Source organism: Podarcis vaucheri, assembly GCF_965113315.1.
Source record: "Podarcis vaucheri genome assembly, chromosome: 8".
Lineage (NCBI taxonomy): Eukaryota > Metazoa > Chordata > Lepidosauria > Squamata > Lacertidae > Podarcis > Podarcis vaucheri.
The window spans coordinates 82,631,492-82,656,666 of record NC_138766.1 but is presented as its reverse complement, the minus strand read 5'-3'; positions in this window follow the sequence as shown (position 1 = coordinate 82,656,666).

The window sequence follows — 25,175 nt, the reverse complement described above, 5'->3', positions numbered from 1 at the left end:
ATCTTCTGGGCTTCTTTAAAAGGTTATTTTAAACGTTTTTTTTCCAATTCATTATATATCATTTCCCAGAATGCTTTTATTACCTTACACGACCACCACTTCACTGTGCCAAAAAGAGTGCAGTGAAGATACCTGCCTGATATCAATTGGCAAGGAGTTCCATGGTAGGCTCAGGTTCCCATTATTATTGACTACTGGTGGGAATTGGAGTCCAATATTCTCTTGAATATTGCAGGTTCACATCCCTGCTTTGAAAGCATCTATTTTAGCTCAAGGATGGAAGAATAAGGAAATCCCAACGAAAGAACAGTGGCAAGAAAAATTGATGAGTTATGCAGAACTAGCCAAATTGGCATATAAATTGCATGAAAAGGACAACTGTGACTTCAAGGAAGAATGGGAACTTTTTTCCAAACTATGTAAAAAGACAACAAAACGAACTGGACTCTTTGGCAGGTTTTGAATAAACATTCACAAATTTATTAGCTGAACATATGATAGATAAAGGAAGGATATGTACAATTTTATAACATGCAGAAAACAAGATATGTTTAAAAAAAATCAGGGAGGGGAGCTGAGGGAAGTCCTGGGGGGGAGGATTGAGGGGGGGAATAAAGGGGGGAAATCAATGTAATTGATTAAGAGGATCGACCAATTGTTATGTTGAAATTGGTTAATATTTTTTTTTTAAAGAAAGCATCTTTTTTGATCCCAGAAACAAATTAGGAGGCTTGTCCTGTGTGAATGCACACCCTTCTTGCAGCCCCAACAAAAATAAGCGACCGCAGACCCCCCCTGCCCTGCCGCACAGTCCTCGGTCATCACACACAAAAGACCTATTCTAATGAGGCGAGAGGATTTTGAGAGACCTAGGCAAAAATGTCATTGCCCCCAGGCCCCATATATTAAAGATCTGCTATTTTCCCTGTGACAAGAGGCAACGAGAATGTTGACTGTTTCCCTTTATAGCAACCTTTGCTGATTAATCAATGCTGTGACTCTGAAGCCAGTTCCAGAGGGGAAATAATTGCTGTCCTTTCACAGACGCAATATGGAAATAAGATACCAGGATGGCAGGCACGATTTTGAAGGGCTGGCAAGAAAGACCAGATCAAAGATCAGCATGTGACAGACCACGAGTCAATTAGGAGAAAGAAAGAAAAAAGATCTGAACATGGGAGCCAGGAAGGAAGGAAAGTAAGAAAGGAGGAAGGGAGGAAAAGTTATGAAATTTCTGTTGTCTGAATTAAGTGCTGATGGAACCTTTTTAAAGGCACAGCACAGCCAAAGCTGAGCAATATTAACTTTGATTTCCTAGCTTAGGCTTATATTGTGGTCTCTTCCAACTCTATGATTCTATGATTCTATGTTCTGTTGTGTTCGACAAAAACAGAAATCTGTTTATTGTTCAGATGTGTGCACCACTCTTTAGGCATGTTGTCAGGACACCTTGCGGGGGGGGGGGAATAGATAAAATAAGTTGAAAACAGCTAATCTATGGAAGCAGCACAAAAATAACAGCAAAATAATTGCAAGAAAACAGATCAAGAAAAGTGTAAGTGCTTCTCTTTTTTTTAAGGCTGTAGAAATCAAATGGTTTTTGGCTCAGAAAGATAACTGAGTAGGCGGCAGGCAAGGTTGTTCCAAAGCCAGGGGGCCACCACTGAAAAGACTTTCCCTCTGGCATCTATCTGCTGCACCACAGATAGTGGAAGGAACTGGAGAGGGTGACCTCTGATGATGATATATACCATATACTCAAAATACCATTAGGGAGGATTTACGACGAAAGGAATGAACAGATCAGACCTCAAAACTGTAATCACGCAATTATTCCTGTAAGGACTCTGTGTCATTCCCCATGATGTAATCATCCGAAAGTTTACAGGAATTGAGAGTTTACACTGACCACAAGATCTGGTCAGGACTCCATTTTGGTGCTTTGGAAACCAGTCAAACTTGGTCTGAGGTGCTTTGTAGTCTCTCCAAGTCTGCTTTGTTACCTCCCACCATTCACTATTGGGAAATGAGAGAAGCAGTTGTAATTTTGTTTTTTCCTTTAAAAACCTGGAATTTTCTGGCAGAGTAGATAAAGCCTACAAAATAGGCAGCTGACAAATAGGTCCAGGGGCTTTTGTGCTGGGCACCTTTACTTTCGATTTAAAAATAATTTTATTTTTAAATTCTGCCCCAAACTTATTCTTTGAGGCAGAATCGGATGAAATTTGCCGGCAAGGTAACTGCTTCTGTGAACATTTCAGGAGGATAGCTCCAGTTGTTTTCCTGCAACAATTTTGTGGTAACTGAAAAGGGAATCACATAATCTTGATCTAAAATATTTGGATGTGAGAGAGGTGGGCCTGTGTAACCAGCCTGCCAAAACTGCAGTATATGTCCAGGGTTTTTTTGTTAAAGCTGATCCTGGTTTGGGAAAAACTAAAAAGTATTCCCTTTCCAGATAAAACCATTGCCTCTGATTGCAAGCCTGACTTGTCTGTCGCAACACAGAAGTCCCTTCCCACTTTCCCCATTCTGGTGTTTGCTGCCCCTGCATCAGCTCGCTCTGGCATTATGGTAGCAACATTGGTTCTGCTTTCTTCAGTCAGGTGTCGACAGCATTTTTTAAAAGTGTGGCAGGGGTCCCTGTTCCTACTTGTGCTGATTCGTAGAGATCCACACCTCTTTCCTTCTGGCAAGACAAAACAAATGCTCCTGTTAGATACGACTTTACCTCAGGCTTCTGGGTTCATTCAAATCTGATGCAGACCCATAACAAGAATGCTTCAAAAGTTGTGAGCCAAGGTTCTGACATGCATTGGTCAAAAGGCAAACTGATATTAAAAATCTGCAGTCTACCTTTCAGTCAAAGGTCCATATAGTTCAAGCTATGGTTTTCCCAGTAGTAATGTATGGAAGTGAGAGCTGGACCATAAAGAAGGCTGATCGCTGAAGAATTGATGCTTTTGAATTGTGGTGCTGGAGGAGACTCTTGAGAGTCCCATGGACTGCAAGAAAATCAAACCTATCCATTCTTAAGGAAATCAGTCCTGAGTGCTCACTGGAAGGACAGATCCTGAAGCTGAGGCTCTAATACTTTGGCCACCTCATGAGAAGAGAAGACTCCCTGGAAAAGACCCTGATGTTGGGAAAGATGAAGGGCACAAGGGGAAGGGGATGACAGAGGACAGGATGGTTGGACAGCATTCTTGAAGCTACCAGCATGAGTTTGACCAAACTGTGGGAGGCAGTGGAAGACAGGAGTGCCTGGGGTGCTCTGGTCCATGGGGTCATGAAGAATCGGACACGGCTAAACGACTAAACAACAACAACAACCTTTCAGTCAACGCGTGTAGGGAACTTAGGTCACTGATAGAGCATGTGCTTTAAACACAGAAAGTCTTAGGTTCCATCCCTGGCACCTCCTGATAAAAAGCCCAAGGAGCAGGTAGTGAGAAAGGTCTCTCTCTGCCCGAGACCCCAGAGAGATGCTTCCAACCAGAGGAGACAGTGCCTGTGAAAATCCCGCAAACCGGGCTTTAACACAAGAACATTTTCCCCTCCTGCCGTTTCCAGCAACTTGTGTTCCAAAACACTGCTGCCTCCAACTGTGGAAGGACACCACGTATAGGAGAAGGCACAAGTTTTACCTATTTTAGGTTTTTTGTCTAGAGACCAGTGACATCCTTCAGAAGGACCTAGGCTTGGACTTCGTCATCAATCATTTTATGAACGGAGCTCCGGACAGAGCTCAGCCTCACCCCAATATCTGAGCGGAATATATGGCATTTAACACTGGTTCCATTTTGTCTCTTCCTCCCCTGCTTCCCCTTGATTCAATCAGATCCTAATCACAAGCTCACGTCACGCAAAGGTGGGCACTGGAATAACTTGCTCTTGGAGACAATGACCCATTTTGTTACACACACTCAGATAGGCAGATGACAAGTCACATTTCCGGCTGATATAAGGCTGGTGTTGATGTAAAATAATTGAATTTATCCGTAGGTCCCGGTGTATTTATCTCCCAAGTTCATGCCTGCATTATCAGAATGGCAGAAGAACAAATTCTCATTACATTGATGGAAATCAGATTTGCTTCCCCCAATATGCCCAGGCAATGCCATTCCCTGATATGGCCATGTGGTTCTACAATCTCAGTGATTTGCTACAGTTGTACTTGATGACTGGATATATGAATGAATGAATAAGTCAGTGGGAAGTCATTAGCTAAGACAATGGCTCCTGGCTTTCTGGTGCTTTAAAATATTTATCTTAATTTTCAGAAGAACAAGAGGGCAGATTCATGGCCAGACCAGACATTCTCTTAATTGTGTGGATGCAATTAATGCATATGGTTCCACCTCCCGTTCCCCCACAATGTACAGGTGAAACTCGGAAAATTAGAATATCATGGAAAAGTTCATTTATTTCAGTAATTCAACTTAAAAGGTGAAACTAATATATGAGATAGATTCATGACATGCAAAGCGAGATATATCAAGCCTTTATTTGTTATAATTGTGATGATCATGGCATACAGCTGATGAAAACACCAAATTAACAATCTCAGAAAATTAGAATATTAAATGAAATCAGCAAAGCAAGGACTGCAAATAGAGCAATATTGGACCTCTGAGAAGTAGAAGCATGCATATGTACTCAGTACTTGGTTTGGGCCCCTTTTGCATTAATTACTGCCTCAGTGCGGCGTGGCATGGATGCTATCAGCCTGTGGCACTGCTGAGCTGTTATGGAAGACCAGGAAGCTTCAATAGTCGCCTTCAGCTCTTCTGCATTGCTCGGTCTCATGTCTCTCATCTTTCTCTTGGCAATACCCCATAGATTCTCTATGGGGTTCAGGTCAGGTGAGTTTGCTGGCTAATCAAGCACAGTAATCCCATGCGCATTGAACCAGGTTTTGGTACTTTTGGCAGTGTAGGCAGCTGCTGCAAATGAAGTCAGCATCCCCATAAAGCTCGTCTGTAGAAGGAAGCATGAAGTGCTCCAAAATCTCCTGGTAGAAGGCTGTGTTGACCCTGGACTTCATGAAGCACAGTGGACCAACACCAGCTGATGACATGGCTTCCCAAATCTCTTTTCTGATGAGAGCAGCTTTTGTATCCCATTTGGAAACCAAGGACCCAGAGTCTGGAGGAAGAATGGGGAGGCACACAATGCCAGATGCCTGAAGTCCAGTGTGAAGTTTCCACAGTCTGTGTTGATTTGGGGAGCCATGTCATCAGCTGGTGTTGGTCCACTGTGACCCTCTATAAGTTGTTAGGCTCTAATTCCCAACACCCCCAGCCATCACAGGTAATGATTAGGGTTAGGAACCGTGGTGCCAGCTTCTCTGGATGATTGACGCAACGTCCCGATGTCCCACGTGCAATGTCCCACAATGTCCTGATGTCGCTGGTGGGGCCATCTGGATATTGAAGTGGCCTGGCCCCCTCCAGAAAGAGATCAGGGGCCTATAGTGTCTTGACCCCCAGGAGCCAGCACCCTTGGGTAGGACGGTGGGTCCAATTACATCCGGAGGGCCAAAGATTCTCCATTCCTGACCTAGAGAGTTTCTGCACTAGCCAGTCAGAGGACTGGGCTTGGAGCCCTGCTGAGTTCAATGGAAGTGCTGTATATTCATTGCAAACCCATTAGCATAACTGACTTGCGTATGTGGCTGTCAACATGAAATGTGTTTGCCTTTTATCATAATTCTTCCCTTTGGTGGTGCTCCTGTGAGATCTCTTGACAAGTTATTTTTTATGGAGCTTTTGATTTTGGAGGAGAATGATTTGGACCCTCCTCCTGCACTGCCACCACCCCAGCAATGGCCAAAATTGTGGGTAGGGAGTAGATAAAGGAGTGGAGTGGGGTATAAATGGTAAATATGGGGGGGGGAGTCATTATGATTCAAAGTATCATCAGGAAAGACGTCATAAGTCAATGAGTCAGCAAGACAGATGATGCGGAGCACGTCAGGAGTCAAGGAAGTAAATGCAATGAATTTCTGATGAGGGATATTCAGCATGGCAAATTGTTTTCTCCGATATGAGACGGAGCCTTGTCGCTGGCATAACCCTTTAGGAGCCACAGCAAATATGCATTTTCATCAGACTTACACATTTGCTTATATATGCCTGAAGAGGGCTCTGGTGCCAAAGCATGCTACTTCCGAGTTTCTTACTAGGTTATATCCCAGCTTCAAAACCTGAGGTTCTAGGATCAAGTCTGAGATGCACTAATAAATGGATATTGTCTGGTTCCCACCCAAAAAATGACAGCAATCGCTCTTACTTATAAGTAAGGATGTGGTGCTTTATTAAAGCAGGTGATTGATACAGACTAAGGGGCATGGAGGAACCAGATACAATCCAGATATACTGTATTTTTCGCTCTATAAGACGCACCAGACCACAAGACGCACCTAGTTTTTGGAGGAGGAAAACAAGAAAAAATATATTCTGAATCTCAGAAGCCAGAACAGCAAGAGGGATTGCTGCGCAGTGAAAGCAGCAATCCCTCTTGCTGTTCTGGCTTCTGGGATAGCTGCACAGCCTGCATTTGCTCCATAAGACGCACACACATTTCCCCTTACTTTTTAGGAGGGAAAAAGTGAGTCTTATAGAGCAAAAAATACCGTACTCTAGAAACTCTTCCAAAGGGTTAGCAGGAATACGATCTGGTCTAGATGCAAGAACCAGGGTTCATCAGTTCAAGATCAGTGACAAGATGACAAGATGACAAGAGTCTCGACAGCTGTGAAGTTCTTCCAACAAGTGACCCTGCCAACCTGCTGAGTTTTTACACCGAGATGTAGTTAACCATCTACTGCTTCTTCAGGAGTTCCTAGCTCTAGTGAGCAGCTTACCACGCCCAGAAACTTCTACTGGGTAAGCCCATGGTTGGGACGAACACCAGGAGGCATTTTGATGGGCAGCTTCTCAAACCTGGAGCTGCCTCTTCCAAACTTTGCCATTTATTGGTACACAAACAGAGGGAAGGATCTTTAATATTTATGATCAGGCTCGCTGACCTTTCTCTTAATAGGTCCCAGCTTTCCCATCAGTTGACTTCTGAAAAGTGTGCGACTGATTGAAATCGGGAACGTTCAATCACCCCTCTGTCAAAACATGTTGCTCATTAACTTTAGGGAGGTAGATCGCCCCCAAAGTTTTTATGGTGCATTTGAGCTTAATGCTTCCTTTTCAGAGCACAAAACCACAATGTATGTGGCAGTTTGGTCAGTGGGGGAAATGGGAAGAACGCGGCAAGAGAGCGCTTTCTGAGACAGGAGGCATCACTGACCATGCATGTTGTGGACATTTGCCTTGGCCAGGAATATGAAGCAGATACTCAACGCATCATTTGGTAATAAGCCTTCCTTGAAAAACAGTGACTGTGACTTCCTAAAACATTTGTTTGTTGTTGTTCCCATAAAGCAAACAGCAGTGCAACTTTCAAGTAAGTAGATGAATTACGATTGTGAGCTGCAGGTGTGTACATTCATTTCAGAACAAATGAACATTTGACTCAGGGTTTCCCAGACGGGTTTCCAGCTGTTTTTGGACTATGATCCCCATCATCCCTGACCACTGGTCTTGCTAGCTAGGCATGGTGGGAGTTGTAGTCCAAAAACAGCTGGAGACCCAAGTTTAGGAAACCCCGATTTAACCCAATGGGGTCCATTTTGCTCAGCTTTCATTCATTCCAAAATTAAGGTAGAGATGAGCCAATGATGTAGCACAGAGCCCAATTTTCATGATAATGGAGTCCAGCAGTGACTGAGCCACCAAGTCAGAGGTCACAGGATTGGATCAGGTTCTTGACTCTGAGCCTGAAAGGACTTGAGTGGAACATAGCACTTTCACCAGTCATGATTCCCAGGAACTGACATTCAGTTCGTTCCTTAAGATTCTGCAGTTCTCCAACAAAGGGGATGTAATACAGGAGGTCAGAGGCTCCTCCAGCCCTCATTGGAGTAAGTGACTCACTAGGAGCCCTCCTATGTTCCAGACAACTGCTTTGTCCTGCAGGCTCCTCTTCAGGACCAGGACAGGACACCAATCCTATGCCGATGTATAGGAAAGTAAATTCCAGTGGTCACCCTGGTGTCTGCTGGCTTTGCCCTGCAGGTTTTCTTTGATGTTGCAGTCAGCCACTCAAGTTCAGGCTCATTGGTCTCCACTGCCTTTTTTGTCACACTGAACGTAGCGCTTCCAGTTTCTCTGAAGTTTTTGCTTTGTAGATCAAAGGCCTCAGGTGTGGTCTGTGATTCTTTTGGAAAGTGTGACCAAGAGGTCTCCTTTGTATTTGGAGTAGAGGAGACCTTGGTGGTTGCCAGTGTTGTCAGCCGAGGAACACTTTGATGCCAGGAGGTCCAATTTATGCCCTTTTGAAGGCTTCTTTTCACGTGTTCCCAAAATCTTTTGATCGCATTCTGCTACCACTTTCTCTCTCTCTTTATTAAAATTTTTGTCCGTCCAAGGACTTGCTTTTCTGGAGTGCAGCAAAATAAAACTGTTGACAGAAGAATACGATAAAGTTACCCAACCTGTGGTGCAAGCAGATTCCAATATATTTTTCCAGGAATGGAAAGGCAGGCTTGTTCATACGGGGCCGTTTATCGCCATTTCATCGTTTCCCCCCACAAGTTTCTGAAAGCTAGGAACAGGGTTAACCTAAGGTACGTAGGCTCCAGAACGTAAAATCAAATGTCCTTCAAGCTTATCTCCTTGCACTTGGATCAATATCATTCGTCTTCACTCTCTTTGTAGTTTGGGTGATAAGACACAACAGCTGGTGCTTATATTTCAAAGGCATATAGATGTTGTTCCCGTAACTTTTGGCACAGTTGGATCCGCCTGGATGCGAAATCTACTCTTGTTCCTGCCAAGCTGATAACAGAGCTGATAAATTAATTGCTCGCTACTCAATAATAACTAAAGCAAATGAGGGACTCATGGAGCTTCAATGCCATATGTTCCCCAATGGCTGCAGCATTCCCAAACAGTTTGGCACTTTCTCACATGTTGAGAAGTCATGACCCACCAACCCAAAAGGCAGAGCGCCTACAATGTCTTGAAGATGGTCAATGCAGTGCTGGTGGTCTTTTTGTATAGGGTAGCAAACCATACGAACATAAGAACGCAAGATAAGCCTACTGGATCAAGCCATTGTCCCATCTAGTCCAGCATCCTGTTCTGGCCAACAAGGTGCCTCTGGGAAACGTGCAAGCTGGACATGAGCACAACAGTACTCTGGACACTTGTGATTCCCAGCACCTGATATTCAGAGACAGTTGAGGAAGAACACAACCATCACGGCTGGTAACTGTTGATAGCCTTGTCCTATAAAACCAGAAGGTATCTTGAACTTCTGGGTGGTGGGTGGTGGGTTTTCAGCTTGGTGATTGTTAGTTGTGCTGGCCTATGTTTCCAATCTCTTTCAATAATAATAATAATAATAATAATAATAATAATAATAATTTTATTTATATCCCGCCCTCCCCAGCCGAAGACAGGCTCAGAGCGGCCAACAACAATAAAAGTAATACAGCATTCTAAAATCAATTCATTTTAAAATCAATTCAAAATCAGATTAATGGCAACCATTGGGCTAGAGTTCTGTGAGGATTACCAAAGGAGGGGGTCAGACTGTGCCTTGGCCAAAGGCCTGGTGGAACAGCTCTATCCTGCAGAAAGAGGTCAAATCCCGCAGGGCCTTAGTCTCTTGTGACAGAGCGTTCCAACAATTGGGGCCACAGCTGAAAAAGCCTTGGCTCTGGTTGAGGCTAGCCTAACCTCCCTGTGGCCCAGGACCTCCAAGATGTTTTTGTTTGAAGACCGCAAGGTCCTCCGTAGGACATACCAGGAGAGGCGGTCCCATAGGTACGAGGGTCCTAGGCCGTATAGGGCTTTAAAGGTTAAAACCAGCACCTTAAACCTGATCCTACTCCACCGGGAGCCAGTGCAGCTGGTATAGCACCAGGTGAATGTGATCTCGCAGCGAGGACCCCGCAGCGAGGACACCCGCTGGAGTTTCTGGGTCAGTCTCAAGGGCAGCCCCACGTAGAGTTAGTTACAATAATCAAGTCTGTCTTTGAAGCCCAGTTCATGCGCACCAGCCTTTGGGACAGGAGATAAAAGCAGTTGTGCCCCTTTTTTCTGGTTGTAGCTACTTTGTGTCATGGACCGGTTGGACACAGAGGAATGGTGGGATGATCCAGCTGGGGAACCACCAAGGAAGAAGGCTCAGAGCCCAGGAAGTGGTGGTGGGGAAATGATGGGTGATCAGTGGGAGAAAACTGGGAAGAGGAGGTGTCAGAAGCTAAAGAGGTAACAGGGCTTAGTGAGCTGGGAGAGTCTGTGGCAGAGAGAAGTCCAGAATCAGAGGCAGAAGTTGAAGCAGTCAAGTGGGAGGAGGAAGGCCAAGAGGAGTCTGGCTGGTGAAGAGTCACAGGTGTCTCCTCTTCCTGCTGCAATAAGCTCCCATTCCCCTTTGTCTCCCAGAACCAGAAGAGGTCTGAAAAGGGCAGAGCTGTGGCAAGCTGCACGCAGGCGCAGTCTCTGATTGCTTGGGGGAAAGCTCTGGAAAGGAGACTTAGACAGCTGTGGGAAGGCAGGGACTTTCAATCTCGGCGGCTGATTCATGGGTTAAGACCTACTGGGGATGAGCTTCTGTGCTCATTAGGCCTGACACTCAGCCAAGCCTGTGAAGTTTGTTTGTTTGTTTTTCCAGGAAAGAGTCAAGTCAATTTTGAATGGTGTGATTTACTGCTGGCTCACACTTTGACATTTTGAATGTTGGCACCATATCTAAGAGGTGGAGCATGGGCTCAGTACCTGATGTCTCTAGTAACCTGAACCTTATTAGAAGGTGCACTCTTGCCCAAGGTGTTGCGGAACTGCAACTGATCGGAATGTTCAGCTTTGCACTTGAAGAGCCAATAGATTTGTTCCGTGCTCAGATTATTCCATTCTATTCCCAGTGTCACACTGTTAGATTCTTCCAATGGTAGCCTAGTTCTACTCCTAGTTGTGAAGCCATAACTTTCTCTCATTGTCTCAGGCAGGTATTATACAACACCTGCGGCCTGGCAAGGTCTACTCCTGGTTGGACGCACACACCCTGCAATTCCTGTCTCTTTTCGGTAAATGTATTGCATGTTTGGAAAAAGAGCTGTTTCAATAAAAAGGATAATGTTGAGTTTAGCAGTGCCCATGTGGTACAGATAAAAGTAAAGGTAAAGGGACCCCTGACCATTAGGTCAAGTCGTTACTGACTCTGGGGTTGTGGCGCTCATCTCGCTCTATAGGCCGAGGGAGCCGGCGTTTGTATGCAGACAGCTTCCGGGTCATGTGGCCAGCATGACTAAGCCACTTCTGGCGAACCAGAGCAGCGCATGGAAACCTTTACTTTTACCTTCCCGCCAGAGTGGTACCTATTTATCTACTTGCACTTTGACGTGCTTTCAAACTGCTAGGTTGGCAGGAGCAGGGACTGAGCAACAGGAGCTCACCCCGTCGTGGGGATTCGAACCACTGACCTTCATGATCAGCAAGTCGTAGGCTCTGTGCTTTAACCCACAGCGCCACCCGTGTCCCCTGTGGTACATATAGATCAGCACAAAACCAGCAAATTAATTGAACTACAATGGGTTGCCCCTGCCACAACAGGTCACAGTAGTTGGTCTGTGCAAGAGTCTTTTGGAGAGATGGCTGTGTTACCAGCACCAGTGTGGCGTAGCCTTCCTTGTGGCTTCTTTCCATGCCACTCACTCCATTAACATATGTATCGAAGAACCATCTCAGCATACTAATGTTGTGGTTCTGAGCATTTCTTTCTCCTGGCAGAATGATGATAGGATGGTAAACAGAAGGAACTATGAGACCACTCCTCCCCGTGTAATACATAGATACAAACATTACTGGAGTGGTTTATGAAGAAGTTATGAGAAAGCAGCCCCGACACTGCTGCTGGCAATGCATGAGTCATCTCTAAATCATGCACTTGGTGCGATGCTTATAGGAACTCACCTTTGCCTTATCTCTACTTCCCTGGAGCAGGGCTACTTACATGCCCTTGGATTGTTGACATTGCTACAGATTCTGGCTCTGACAGGGAACGACCACCTGGCCCTTTGATAAGTCCACCTCATCTTATTTTTTTTGGGGGGGGGAGCTGCTAAAAAGGTCCTGGATCCACTCCAGAAATTCATTCACTGCGAGTGAAAAATTGGGTGGCATCCAATGGAACGCTAGGCAATGTGTTCCATTAGCACAGGGATTTATGCTTGCACAACATAATATTCCTCCTTCTTCTCCCCCTTTGCATTCCTTAAATCTGTTCTAGGTTTTCTCCCCAAACAGTGGGGAGTTTCAATGGAATGAGAGCATTGGGTGCTGGCCACAGTTTCCAGATCAGATTCCCAGTTGAGAATCCAGACCAGGGGCAGCCAACATGGGGTTGTTGGACAACACCTCCAGCCAGCATGGAGTTATGAGGGGAGTTGTAGACCAGCAAGATCTAGAAGACACCATGTTGGCTGCTCCTGATCTAGACCACCCCTTAGAGTATTCTGGATTCCCATTTCTAACCCTTGACTTCCCTGTCCCCTTGTACTATCTGGACCCAATACTGCCTAGACATAAGTATCATTGGTGGTCCTGGTCCTTGCGGGGGGAGAAGCTCTCCTGGTCCCAGCTTGTGGAACATGTTTATTCCAAAAACAAAGCAGCCATTTGTTTCAGGCCAGTCATTCACTTTTACAGCAGTGTCGTTAATCGCAAACCCCAACAGGGCATTGTGTCATGAGGCCCTCACTTTCTTCCTGCCGTGTCTCCTGCTTGGCACTCATGTGACTTATCCAAACAAACCAGCTGACTGCACTTTGCAGCAGTGGCCTATTACCTCACAGTGAGCTCAGGCTGAATCACTGCCCAACGGAGGGATCAGATGAGTTTCCTCCTGGCTCAAATGCCAAAAGGCTTGAGATCACTGGCCAAAGCCACTGTGCATTCCTGATTAGCAGCTACCGGGAGAAGAACCCTCAACAGCAGCTCTGGGTTGGGGTTAGATTCTTGTGTTAGTCACATCCTCTTAATCAAAGGCATCCCAAGTTCATTTCCAGGAGGAAATTAAAAGTAAAGCGTGGCCAAAGGTCTCTGCAAAAGCGTGCCAGATTGAGAAAGGTTAATGGCTTGCCGTCAGTGTCCGCCTAACTCACGATGGGGAAACCATTAATGTGGCGGATGTTTTGTATGCTATAGACAAAAGCAGGCTGCGGAGAGGGGTAGCAAGGAGCGGGAAGCAGCCAGGCAGTCAAACCACCAATAAAACAGGCAGCGGCAGCCGCCAATAGCATCATCAATGAGGCAAAGGCACAAAGGATGTGAGCACACAGAGCTGCCTTATGCTGGGTCAAGCCATTGGTCCACCTGGGTCATTACTGTTTACTCTGACCGGCAGTGGTGTTCCAAGGTCTCTGGCAGTCTTTTCCATCCTGGCTTCCTCATATCCATATAGGGAGTACAACTCCCTTCCTACAACAGCTCCACTGGCTATCAGTCTGTTTCCAGTCCCAATTCAAAGCACTGATGATGACCTATAAAGCCCCGTGCAACTTAGATCCAAGCTCTACATTGCTGTAACTTAAGGTTCAGGTGGCCTTGGTAGCACAGAGTGCCTTCCACAAGCTTCAGCTGGTGGCCCAGCTACACCTGTCTCTGGACAGGGAGAGCCTAACTTCTGCTGTCTATTCTCTAGCTTTGTTTTGTTTTATTTAAATTTTATTATTATTGATACTTTATTGAAAAAAAATCAATTATAAAGCAATAAAGTGATATGAAAAGGGGGGGAAGTGTACATAGGGGGAAAACATTATATGAATATATACAAAAACACCCTAACCCATACATTCTTTTATAAATTTGATATTACTATCCTAATACTAATGTAAATATTAATAGCCTACTACATTTTGTATAAATTTGTTCCAGATATTGTATTTATCCAATCAGAGTCTACATCTGTAAGCACTCTGTTCATAAGTTGCAAGTGTTATCATATTATCAATCCACTGATTAAACGAGATCATGTCTTTATTCGGTCAATATCAATCTCTTGGTTACCATTAGAGTGCATAAAATCCATTTTTGTTGCCCTGTTATTAACTTCCATATAGTAGGTATATGGTAGGGCTGCCATACATAGCTGGGATTTGACCATCAAAAACGAAGATTTTGCAACAACTTTTATGTCCTGATTTTCACTTTTTGAAGTATGGTAACCCCAGTATATGGTATCCTCTAGGCTAGATTACTGCAACATGTTATACATGGGGCTGCCTCTGAAGGCAGTTTGGAAGTTGGTGCAGATTTCAGAGACCAAGTTGCTCACTGGAGCAAGATGGTTTGAGCATATAACGCCAATCCTGACCCAACTGAACTAGCAGCCAATTAGTTTCTGGGCCCAATTCAAAGTGCTGGTTTTGACCTATGAAGCCTTAAATGGACAGCAATACGTCAAGGATTTCCTCCGCCCATATGAACCAACCTGGACCTTGTGATCATCAACTGAGGCCCTTCTTTGTGTGCCTCCCCCATGAGAAGTCCAGTGACTGGCAACTGCTAGGTGAGGGTTGAGCTTAGGGATGGTAAAAGGTAAAGGTAAAGGACCCCTGGATGGTTAAGTCTAGTCAAAGGCGACTATGGGGTTGCAGCGCTCATCTCGCTTTTCAGGCCGAGGGAGCTGGCGTACAGCTTCTGGGTCATGTGGCCAGCATGACTAAGCCGCTTCTGGCGAACCAGAGCAGCGCACGGAAACGCCGTTTACCTTCCCGCCGGAGTGGTACCTATTTATCTACGTGTGCTGGTATGCTTTCGAACTGCTTGTCCACAGACAGCTTTCCAGGTCATGTGGCCAGCAGGATTAAATGGCTTCTGGTGCAACAGAATACCATGATGGAAACCAGAGCGCATGGAAACGCTGTTTACCTTCCCGCTGCAGCAATACCTATTTATCTACGTGTGCTGGTATGCTTTCGAACTGCTACGTTGGCAGGAGCTGGGACAGAGCAACGGGAGCTCACCCTGTTCCGGGGATTCGAACCGCCAACCTTCTAATTGGCAAGCCCAAGAGGCTCAGTGGTTTAGACCACAGCGCTACCCGTGTCCTTCCTTCCTTCCTTCCTTCCTTCCTTCCTTCCTTCCTTCCTTCCTTCCTTGCTTACTTTCCCTTTTTTACTTAGGAACAGCAGAGCAGTCAATTGCCAAGCCCTGCCACTTGCACATGTTTGCGTTCCAGTAATGGTTTTCCAAGGAGGACATGGCTGCTGCGCTAGTTTTGTAGCAGGTGAGTTGCTGTTGCTTACTGGGAGGAGCAAGGACATGGGTGGCACTGTGGGATTAAACCACAGAGCCTAGGACTTGCTGATCAGAAGGTCAGTGGTTCGAATCCCCGTGACGGGGTGAGCTCCCGTTGCTGGGTCCCTGCTCCTGCCAACCTAGCAGTTCGAAAGCACGTCAAAGTGCAAGTAGATAAATAGGTACCACTCCGGCGGGAAGGTAAACTGTGTTTCCATGCGCTGCTCTGGTTCGCCAGAAGCGGCTTAGTCATGCTGGCCACATGACCCAGAAGCTGTACGCCAGCTCCCTTGGCCAGTAAAGCGAGATGAGCGCTGCAACCCCAGAGTCGGCCACGACTGGACCTAATGGTCAGGGGTCCCTTTACCTTTACCTTTTACTGTGAGGAGCAGGGGAAGGGCATGGTTCAAGCTCACTGGCAGGAGTGCTAGGTTGGCTCTGCCAATGTGTTTGCACCACACTGACCTCCCTGCTCCCTCGTCCCTTCCCCTCCTTTTTGGATGTGTCTAAATCCAGCCGTCCACCGGGTCCCCCCACTACTTTAAATTCACCCAAGATGCAATGGCCAGGTTGAAACATCTACGAAAGTGGTGCTGCTGTCCACCAAGTGCTAAAACACCATACTGGCTCCTGGAGGAGGGTGGTAAGCAGTGTGGATGCTGTTGTCATGGCGATGGCAGAAGAAAAAGACAACTGTGTGACCATATAGGGGGTAGAGTGTGTTTTGGCAGTGGGGAGCCCTCAGTGGCCATGATAGCCATGTTCAAATATATAAAAGGATGTCACATAGAGGAGGGAGAAAGGTTGTTTTCTGCTGCTCCGGAGAAGCGGACACGGAGCAATGGATCCAAACTACAAGAAAGAAGATTCCACCTAAACATTAGGAAGAACTTCCTGACAGTAAGAGCTGTTCGACAGTGGAATTTGCTGCCAAGGAGTGTGGTGGAGTCTCCTACTTTGGAGGTCTTTAAGCAGAGGCTTGACAACCATATGTCAGGAGTGCTCTGATGGTGTTTCCTGCTTGGCAGGGGGTTGGACTCGATGGCCCTTGTGGTCTCTTCCAACTCTATGATTCTATGATTCTATGATTCTATGGCCATTTGCCAAGTGTGCCCTAAAGCCTGGCAGCAGCTTCGATTCGAGAGAATAATAATAGTAAAAAATTGTCTCTGAACGTGGTGGTGCCAATAAAAGGAGGAAGAATAAAGTGCAGAGGTTGTTGTGAAGGAGAATGAAAAGGAGGAAAAAAACCTATATGAATAAGGGCTGGTGCCTACAAAGGCACATTAAGATTTTGCTGATTCAGATATATTGCTTTTCATTTGCATTCCTGTACCGTCCCCCCATTAGAGAAGGGATCTGCAGCAAATGCATATTAATGATGCTGCACATTTGCATATTATGAATCCATAATACCAAGAGTGCAGTTTGTGTGGGGGATTTGTCGGCACACACACCTCTTTGTGGTAAATGTGGCAAGGGTGCTGCAATAAATTTTCTTACTACCTTGCACTTTTAAAGCCCTTTCTTTAAAAGCCAAGAAATAATCTCAGCCTCCAGAAAGATTCCTATGTTAAGGAACTAATGGCCTTAAAAAAAAATCTTTTTTTATAAAATACAATATTTGCAGAGGCTGATGCCAAATTTAGGGATGACTTCCGGCTTTGCATTGTGCTTCTCTCTCTCTCTCTCTCTCTCTCTCTCTCTGTTTGTGTGTGTGTGTGTGTGTGTGTGTGTGTGTGTAAATTCTGTTGAGCAATATCAAATATTGTTATGCCTTTTCTTTTTAAAAAAGTACCACCATAAATATAAATGCTGTTTCATAGGGCAACTTAAGCAAAGCAAGCCGCATGCCTGCTATGAGGAACTCAGGTTCCACAGTGGAAGAAAATATTTTTTAAAAGGAGGAAAGCATAACAGAGGAAAAAAGAGGCTGTATCTCAGTGGTGTCAATGAAGCCATGGATGCTGAAAGTTCAGTTCCCATCATCTCCAGGCAGATGCAAAGACTCTTCTCTAGAATTAGGGAAGAGAAGAGGGCAGACAGGTTTACAACAGTACCAAAGTGTTCAAGGTATTTAAAACGAAAAGGGATTGTGATAAGCTAAAAAAAGGGGTACAGTGGTACCTTGGGTTACATACTCTTCAGGTTACAGACTCCGCTAACCCAGAAATAGTGCATCAGGTTAAGAACTTTGCTTCAGGATGAGAACAGAAATCGTGCTCCGGCAGCGCGGCGGCAGCAGGAGGCCCCATTAGCTAAAGTGGTGCTTCAGGTTAAGAACAGTTTCAGGTTAAGAACAGACCTCCGGAACAAATTAAGTACGTAACCTGAGGTACCACTGTAAATCCAAACCAGATGAATGGGAAGGGAAATGGCAAGAGAGCCAGTGTGGTATAGTGGTTAGAGGGTCAGACTAAGACCTGGGAGACCAAGGTTCGAATCCCCACTCATCCTTGAAACTCACTAGGTGACCTTGGGCCAGTCACTCTAACCTAACTTGCAATGTTTTTTTGCAGGGGATTAAATATGGAGGGGCAGAACCAGTTGTGCTACCTTGATGCTACCTAGGAGAAAAATGTAGGATATAAACACAAGTAAATAAAACAAACGCGATTCGCTGCAAGTGCTGCCCGTCAGAGCAAAAGATCCTAATTTCTTTTCTTTCTTTTAAAAATTTTATTAAATTTTATTAGATGTTACCAAAAAAACTGAAAAGAAAAAGAAAAGAAGTAGAAACAATACATAACCATACATAAAAACATTTATGTACACAATTTTCCAGAATGCAGACTAGAAAAGAAGAAAGACGAATAATAAAAGGATCAAAAAAGAAAAAAGAATGAAGAGAAAAAATACTTTTCATAATCAATAATTCCAAATTCATACTTCAAACATTACAATATATAAATCCTAGTTAAAATATTATAAAAGACTTCCACCGCATTCACCACACATCTCTTGGTTATCTAATTACATCTGTTCTTCAGTCACTTCCTTTCCTTAAATTCTTTCATAGTCCATCTAATCTTTGTATTCTCTGTATTCTTCACAAGGTTAATCTAAGCACAATCAAACTTTCGTGTTTGATCCCTGTTTATGTAAACATTCATTTAAGCATTCCCATTGTTTCTGTACCATAGTTTTAGAATTATGCCTTATTATATCCGTCAATTTTGCTAACTCCAGATATTCACGTTGTTTACTTAACCATTCCCTTTTTTGGGGGGATGTTATTTCCTTTCCAGTAACTGGCCACCAACGTTCTCGCTGCTGCTGTTGCGTATAGGAATATGTTAATCAAAAGATCCTGTGATGAATATAGGGGTTGCTCGTGCGTAAGTTGCCGCCACTCCTGGCTAAGTTGGCTTGTTAAACCTTTTCTATCTGGACAGCCCTTCACTTTGTGGCTGCCTCAGTCGCTAGCAGAATCCGTCAGTGGGCGTTTCTTAAACCTTTTCCAGCATAAAAGCTGTTTGACGCCAAGTCTCCTCCTACTCTCCCTGCGCGGAAGTCTTCTGCGCAGGGAGGGTGTGGGTAGCAGAGGACCCGTACTCTCTCCGCTGGTGTCCAGTGAAGAGTCCTGGAGCCCCCTCGTCGATTCCCCCATCTGCCCCCCTATATCCCTGGCGTTGCGCTGATTTCCTTCCCCATCTGCGGAGCTGCCTCTCTCCCTGCTGGGTCCCTCTCCAGCATCACTTGAGAGCCTTCCCTCCACCTCTGGCTCCGATGTCAGTCCCCTGACAGATCCCAATTTCATATATGCTAATGGAGCCTGAACTGGTGGCATGAGAGGAGTTTAAGGCAGTTTAAGACCGGTCAATTGTCCAGGTTAAAAGTTAAAGGCCAATTCCCTAAGGAATTTGCATAAGGAAAATCAGGCAGCATCCCTGGAGACTTGCCCATGTGCATCAACTGTTTGGTAGAGAAACATTCCCCCCTTATATTGCATGGGAGGGACTGAGAGTGGTACCTACTTAAAGCACTGCCTCTACCACTCAAATGGATGCACATCTTGACTGCTGCTGCTGCTGCTGTAGCTACCACAGTTGCATCCTTGCTGAGATTTTCTTTGGTTGGCTCTGGCATTGGAATGGTCCTCAAGCTATGCTTGATTTTAGATCCCATGAAAAACAGCACGATGGTTCGAATTTTCACATGCCCAGTGAAAAATTCCAGCATTTTTAATTGTTAAAAAAACCTCATAATTTTGAGAAGCAAATAGAAATGCACAGAGATTCAGGCCAGGCCTAATAACAATTGGTTTCGCATTCTTGTCTGCCCTGCTTGTTCCCGAAAGTTCAGCTCAGCTGTCAGTTTATGGGGCTGAAGTTCCAGCTTTGGAAGCCGGCAACCAAAATTCAAATGAGCCAGAAGGACTCTCTCTGGCATAATTGTTCTGGAACTGCAAAGGCTTAGCTCTTTCCAAAAAAAGGGGGGGAGAAAAGAAAAGAGGAGAGGATGTGGGAAACGGAAGAATTAGTAAGGCATGAGAGTGTTGTCCAATGAGATAATATACTTCCATACTGACAAGGGCTCTTTTGTCTTTTGTGGGCTCGCCTCCAAATTCCAGATGTATATCTACAGATAAAATATTCAAAACTAATCTAGGGCTTAATGTGTTGGACTTGGAAGCACAAGTCCTTTGCTGTCACTTGATGGGTGCATGTGGGTTCTCACTCCCATTCATTCATTGAAATTGCGTGGCGCTGTGGGTTAAACTACAGAACTTAGGACTTGCCAATCAGAAGGTTGGCGGCTCGAATCCCCGCAACAGGGCGAGCTCCCATTGCTCGGTCCCTGCTCCTGCCAACCTAGCAGTTCAAAAGCACGTCAAAGTGCAAATAGATAAATAGGTACCGCTCCGGCGGGAAGGTAAACGGCCTTTCCATGCGCTGCTCTGGTTCACCAGAAGCGGCTTAGTCATGCTGGACACATGACCTGGAAGCTGTACACTGGCTCCCTCGGCCAATAAAGCGAGATGAGCGCCGCAACCCCAGAGTCGGTCACGACTGGACATAATGGTCAAGGGTCCCTTTACCTTTACCTTTAGGGCGTGTTCAGGGAAGGTTGAGAAGTGTAGTCATGCAGACTATTATACTGAACTGCGAAGTGTAGAGGACACAGGAGGGGAAATATGGTTACCACCTTGACGTCCTTTGAATAATTTCCATCTGCTCAGATATTTCCTTCTGCTAGTTTTTGTTACAGTGAGGCTTTTTAAATTTGTAGTTATACTTGTCTATTTTCAGCACCGTGAGTTGCGATTTGACAAGTCTGCTCTCTCTGTTCTTTAGTACAAGTCTGGATTAAAGACTTTAAAAAACCTAAGAAAGGAGAGCAAGACTTGTCAAATCACAAACCACAGGGCTGAAAATACACAAGTATAAACCATATAACTGCAAATTCCAGCAGAGGACCATATCCTGTAAAGTAGGAGACATTGCCATCTTCACCCCAGTTTAACTGTCACAGTATCCCTCAAACCATGTTGGAAATCATTTTGGTGAGTTCTTGTGATTCTTTATATTTAGATGTGCATCAGACTGGACAGGGCATATCCACTGAAATTAATGGACCTAACTGTTCATTAATTTCAGTGGATTTACTCTGAGTAAATCTTTGTTGACTATTGCTCAGGACTGTGATCTGGGAGCCCCTCAAACAGAGGACCTTAAAGTTGGTCACACAGTCCCCCTAATTGTAGAGCTGGCCCTAGTGGTGGACTTACATTTGGGGGCCCCTGAAGCTTGTACTGTAATTGGGGGCCCTTTCTCAACCAACAACAAGGTCTGGGTAACCGCTACAATCTTCTTCAATGAGTTTGCTCCACGACAGATCACCACACCTTTACAACATTGGTGTTCCCAACTCTCAAACATTGGGATTGTTGAAATATATACAGTGGATGCTCGAGTTGTGAACGTGATCCGTGCGGGAAGCACGTTTGCAACCCGCAGCGCCGTGTCTGCGCTCGCGTGGGTTGTGGTTAGGGGCTTCTGCGCATGTGTAAAGTGCAATTTAGCACTTCTGCACATGCACAAAGAGTGATTTAGCACTTTTGCACATTCACAAGCACCAAAACCCAGAAGTAACCCATTCTAGTACTTCCGGGTTTGGCGCAGTGCGCAATCCGAAATCGCGCAACCCGAAGCGTCTGTAACCCGAGGTATTACTGTACAACAAAACTAATCAATTTGAGTCTCATGACTAGACAGCAATGTGATCCAAAGTCACTTCTGGGACCCCTCTGGGATTAGGGGCCCATTAAGCTTAAGCTTCATTCATTTCATAGTAGATCTGCCCCTGACTGCGTCTACAAAGTATAAACCGGCCTTTTGTAGCTTTCTCTAAGAGGGTCCTGCTATGCAACGGATTCTGTGTGCAGAGTGAGCATTTCTTGCCATGCTCTTACAATTTTGCACGATACAGGGTGGGGATCAAAGATCCAAAAATTGCCCTGGGAGCTGCATCCACAAAGGGCACCTTTGTAGGACATGCTAGGCTCGATTTGGAGAGGTTGCAATTGGCTCTCTTTTGTTATTTGGCTTGGCAGATAAAACACAAGCCTGACAGGTTAATTCTTCCAGAGAAGCAATGGAAATACGGCCCTGCCAGGAGAGCAAGGCACTCGGCTGTGTTAATTGTGCTGCAGAGGCATTCGCCACTCCGGCTCCTCGTTCTCCGGGCTGCCTATCGCAGCATTTTCAGCCCAGCCAGCTGATCTTGGGGGAAATTAAGCTGCAATAAGATTCCAAAGACATTTGAGTCTAGACGGCGATATTGATCATGGAACAAGCTGCAGGATGGAAAGGAAAGTGGCCTCAACGTATACAAGTGAAGCTACTCAATATAAATGTGACCTTTTGCAAATGGAAATGTGCTAGTTAAAAGCACCGTGCACCTGTTCCCGAAACATATAGGGATGGGTTGTTTTGGGGTGGGGCTCACAGCGTCATCAAGACCCACACATCCGCAGCATTCTCCATCCAAGAAGAAAGTGTTCTGCTGAAACTCCTGCTTGTCCACTTCTTCCTAGGCTCTCACTTGGCCTAGGGCAATATCTTCTCCCTATTAGTGGGGCTTTGAGTGGTGGGAAAGTTAGCTGTGATTCCGGCATTGCAGGGAGTTGGGATAGAAGACAGGGGCAAAGGAAGGTGTCGTGACACCCGGGCGGGCATCACTGCGTAGGGCGCATGTGTGGCATCGCTATGTAAGACACATGCGCCATACGTAGCGATGCCGCACATGCGCTGTACTTAGTGGTTTGCCAGCGCCACTCCAGTGCCGTATGGATGGTGCCAGAATCCTTCCATCACCGCTACAGCCGCGGACAGAGGATCCTCTGTTTGCAGCTGTAGCGGTGACAGAGGGATCCCAGCACTGTCCGTATGGTGCATATAGCGCATGTGCGGCATCACTATGTACAATGCATGCATGCAATGCCACACATGTGCTGTACTTAGCAGTTTGCCACTGGCGCAGGGATCCTCTGCTCGTGGCTGCTCGAGAGCCAGTGTGGTGTAGTGGTTAAGAGCAGTAGACTCGTAATCTGGTGAACCGTGTTCGCGTCTCCGCTCCTCCACATGCAGCTGCTGGGTGACCTTGGGCCAGTCACACTTCTCCGAAGTCTCTCAGCCCCACTCACCTCACAGAGTGTTTGTTGTGGGGGAGGAATGGAAAGGAGAATGTTAGCCGCTTCGAGACTCCTTCGGGTAGTGATAAAGCGGGATATCAAATCCAAACTCCTCCTCCTCCTCCTCCTCCTCCTCCTCCTCCTCTTCTTCTTCTTCATCCTCCACATGTGGCTGCAGCGGCGCGATGGCTACTAGCGCCGCCGCGAGCCCCCGTGGGGTGACTTCTTGTCACCCCTGCAGACATGGATCCTGGGGCAAACCACCCCCCCTGCCCCCGCCCCCCCATTGCCACGCCACTGCTAGAAGATCCTCTGGGACCCTTCCAGATCCACATGATTCCAAGAACACGCAAATTGTGAGGTTGAAGCCAGATTTCTAGAGTCAATTTTGGGTCTGATGCAGACCCCCTTCAGAGTCAGATCTGTTCAGAGGTGGGATATAAATCTAACAGCAGCAGTGCTTAAGGAGCTGCTAACCATTACACCTCACTGTCTCTCTATTATTTTTTATTGCACCATATTGCAAAAAATAAAATAAAATGGCAAAGTATCAAGTTTCAGAAAGCAATCAAAGTGGATGGGAAGCAAGGAAATGATTGCTGGCAGTCCTATGAGAGATGCTGCGATGCCTTAGGCTGCCAATGAGTTCACAGCAGAGAATTTAGCAGCACATCTCCCCAGGGACTTTGTGGCTAATTTTGCAAAAGATTTGAGAGTTGAAAAGGCTGCCTGGTCAACTTTTCCAGCATGCCCTGCCCATTCCCTTGCATTCCGGAATGCCTGCTCAGATACCAAATGAGAACAGGCCACATCAGAGCCAAACTATGCTGCCCTCTTGGAGCAAGAAAAGACAACTTCCTCCTGCAGCAGCTGATGTGAGCCATCATCACTGACATGCTACATGTCCTGGGGAAAAACTCATCGGATGAAGCTCATTGTGGTGCTTGAGTCTTTGGCCAGTGAGAGTGGGAAAATTTGTGTCATTCCCTTTGTAACATTGCTGTGTCTCCCCGCTTTTCCTTCTTCCTGAGGAACCAGATTGGGAATATATTTATCTATCAATAATAATAATAATAATAATTTATTATTTATACCCCGCCCATCTGGCTAGGTTTCCCCAGCCACTCTGGGCAGCTTCCAACAAAATATTAAAATACAATAGTCTGTTAAACATTAAAAGCTTCCCTAAACAGGGCTGCCTTCAAGATTTATATACCACTTCATCGACAAAAATGTCTAAGCTTTTTACACGGAACAATATAAAACAAGACTGTGCCGATAAAGTCAAACTTTATTTGACTTTTTAAATTAAAAAAATCTATCATCTATCTGTCTATCTATCTATCTATCTATCTATCTGTCATCTATCTATACACACAGTATACAAGGTTTTGTGTCTAGAATCATAGAGTTGGAAGGTACCCAATGGGCGATCTAGTCCGACCCTCTGCAATTCAGAAATATTCAGCTGTCCCAAATGGGGATTGAACCTGCAGCCTTCGTGTTATCAGCACCACGCTCTAACCAACTGAGCTATGCCATTGGACTTCACCTCCGCTCAGCCTGAGCTGGCATGTTCAGCGAGGATGGGAGTTGGAGTGCAACAACGTTCAGATGGCCACAAGCTACCCACTCCTGCTATACACCTGGCAGTAAGTTCCAGTGCAGTTCTGAAAGGTTTGACCCTCCACCTTTATTCAAAATGGTGTCCAATTGTGTCAAAACGTAGTTGAAAACCTGCTCCTTGATCTGAGGAACTGTCACGCCAAATTTGGTTCAATTCAGTGCTCAATGTTCAGCCTGCCATCTTGATTCAAAATTGTGCCCAGCTGTATCCAAAGAAAGCACGCGGGTGGCACTGTGGGCTAAACCACAGAGCCTAGGACTTGCCGATCAGAAGGTTGGTGGTTCGAATCCCCATGACGGGGTGAGCTCCCGTTGCTCGGTCCCTGCTCCTGCCCACCTAGCAGTTCGAAAGCACAAAAAAGTGCAAGTAGATAAATAGGTACCGCTCCGGCGTTTCCGTGCGCTGCTCTGGTTCGCCAGAAGTGGCTTAGTCATGCTGGCCACATGACCCGGAAGCTGTAGGCTGGCTCCCTCGGCCAATAAAGCGAGATGAGCGCCGCAACCCCAGAGTCGGTCATGACTGGACCTAATGGTCTGTGGTCAGGGGTATC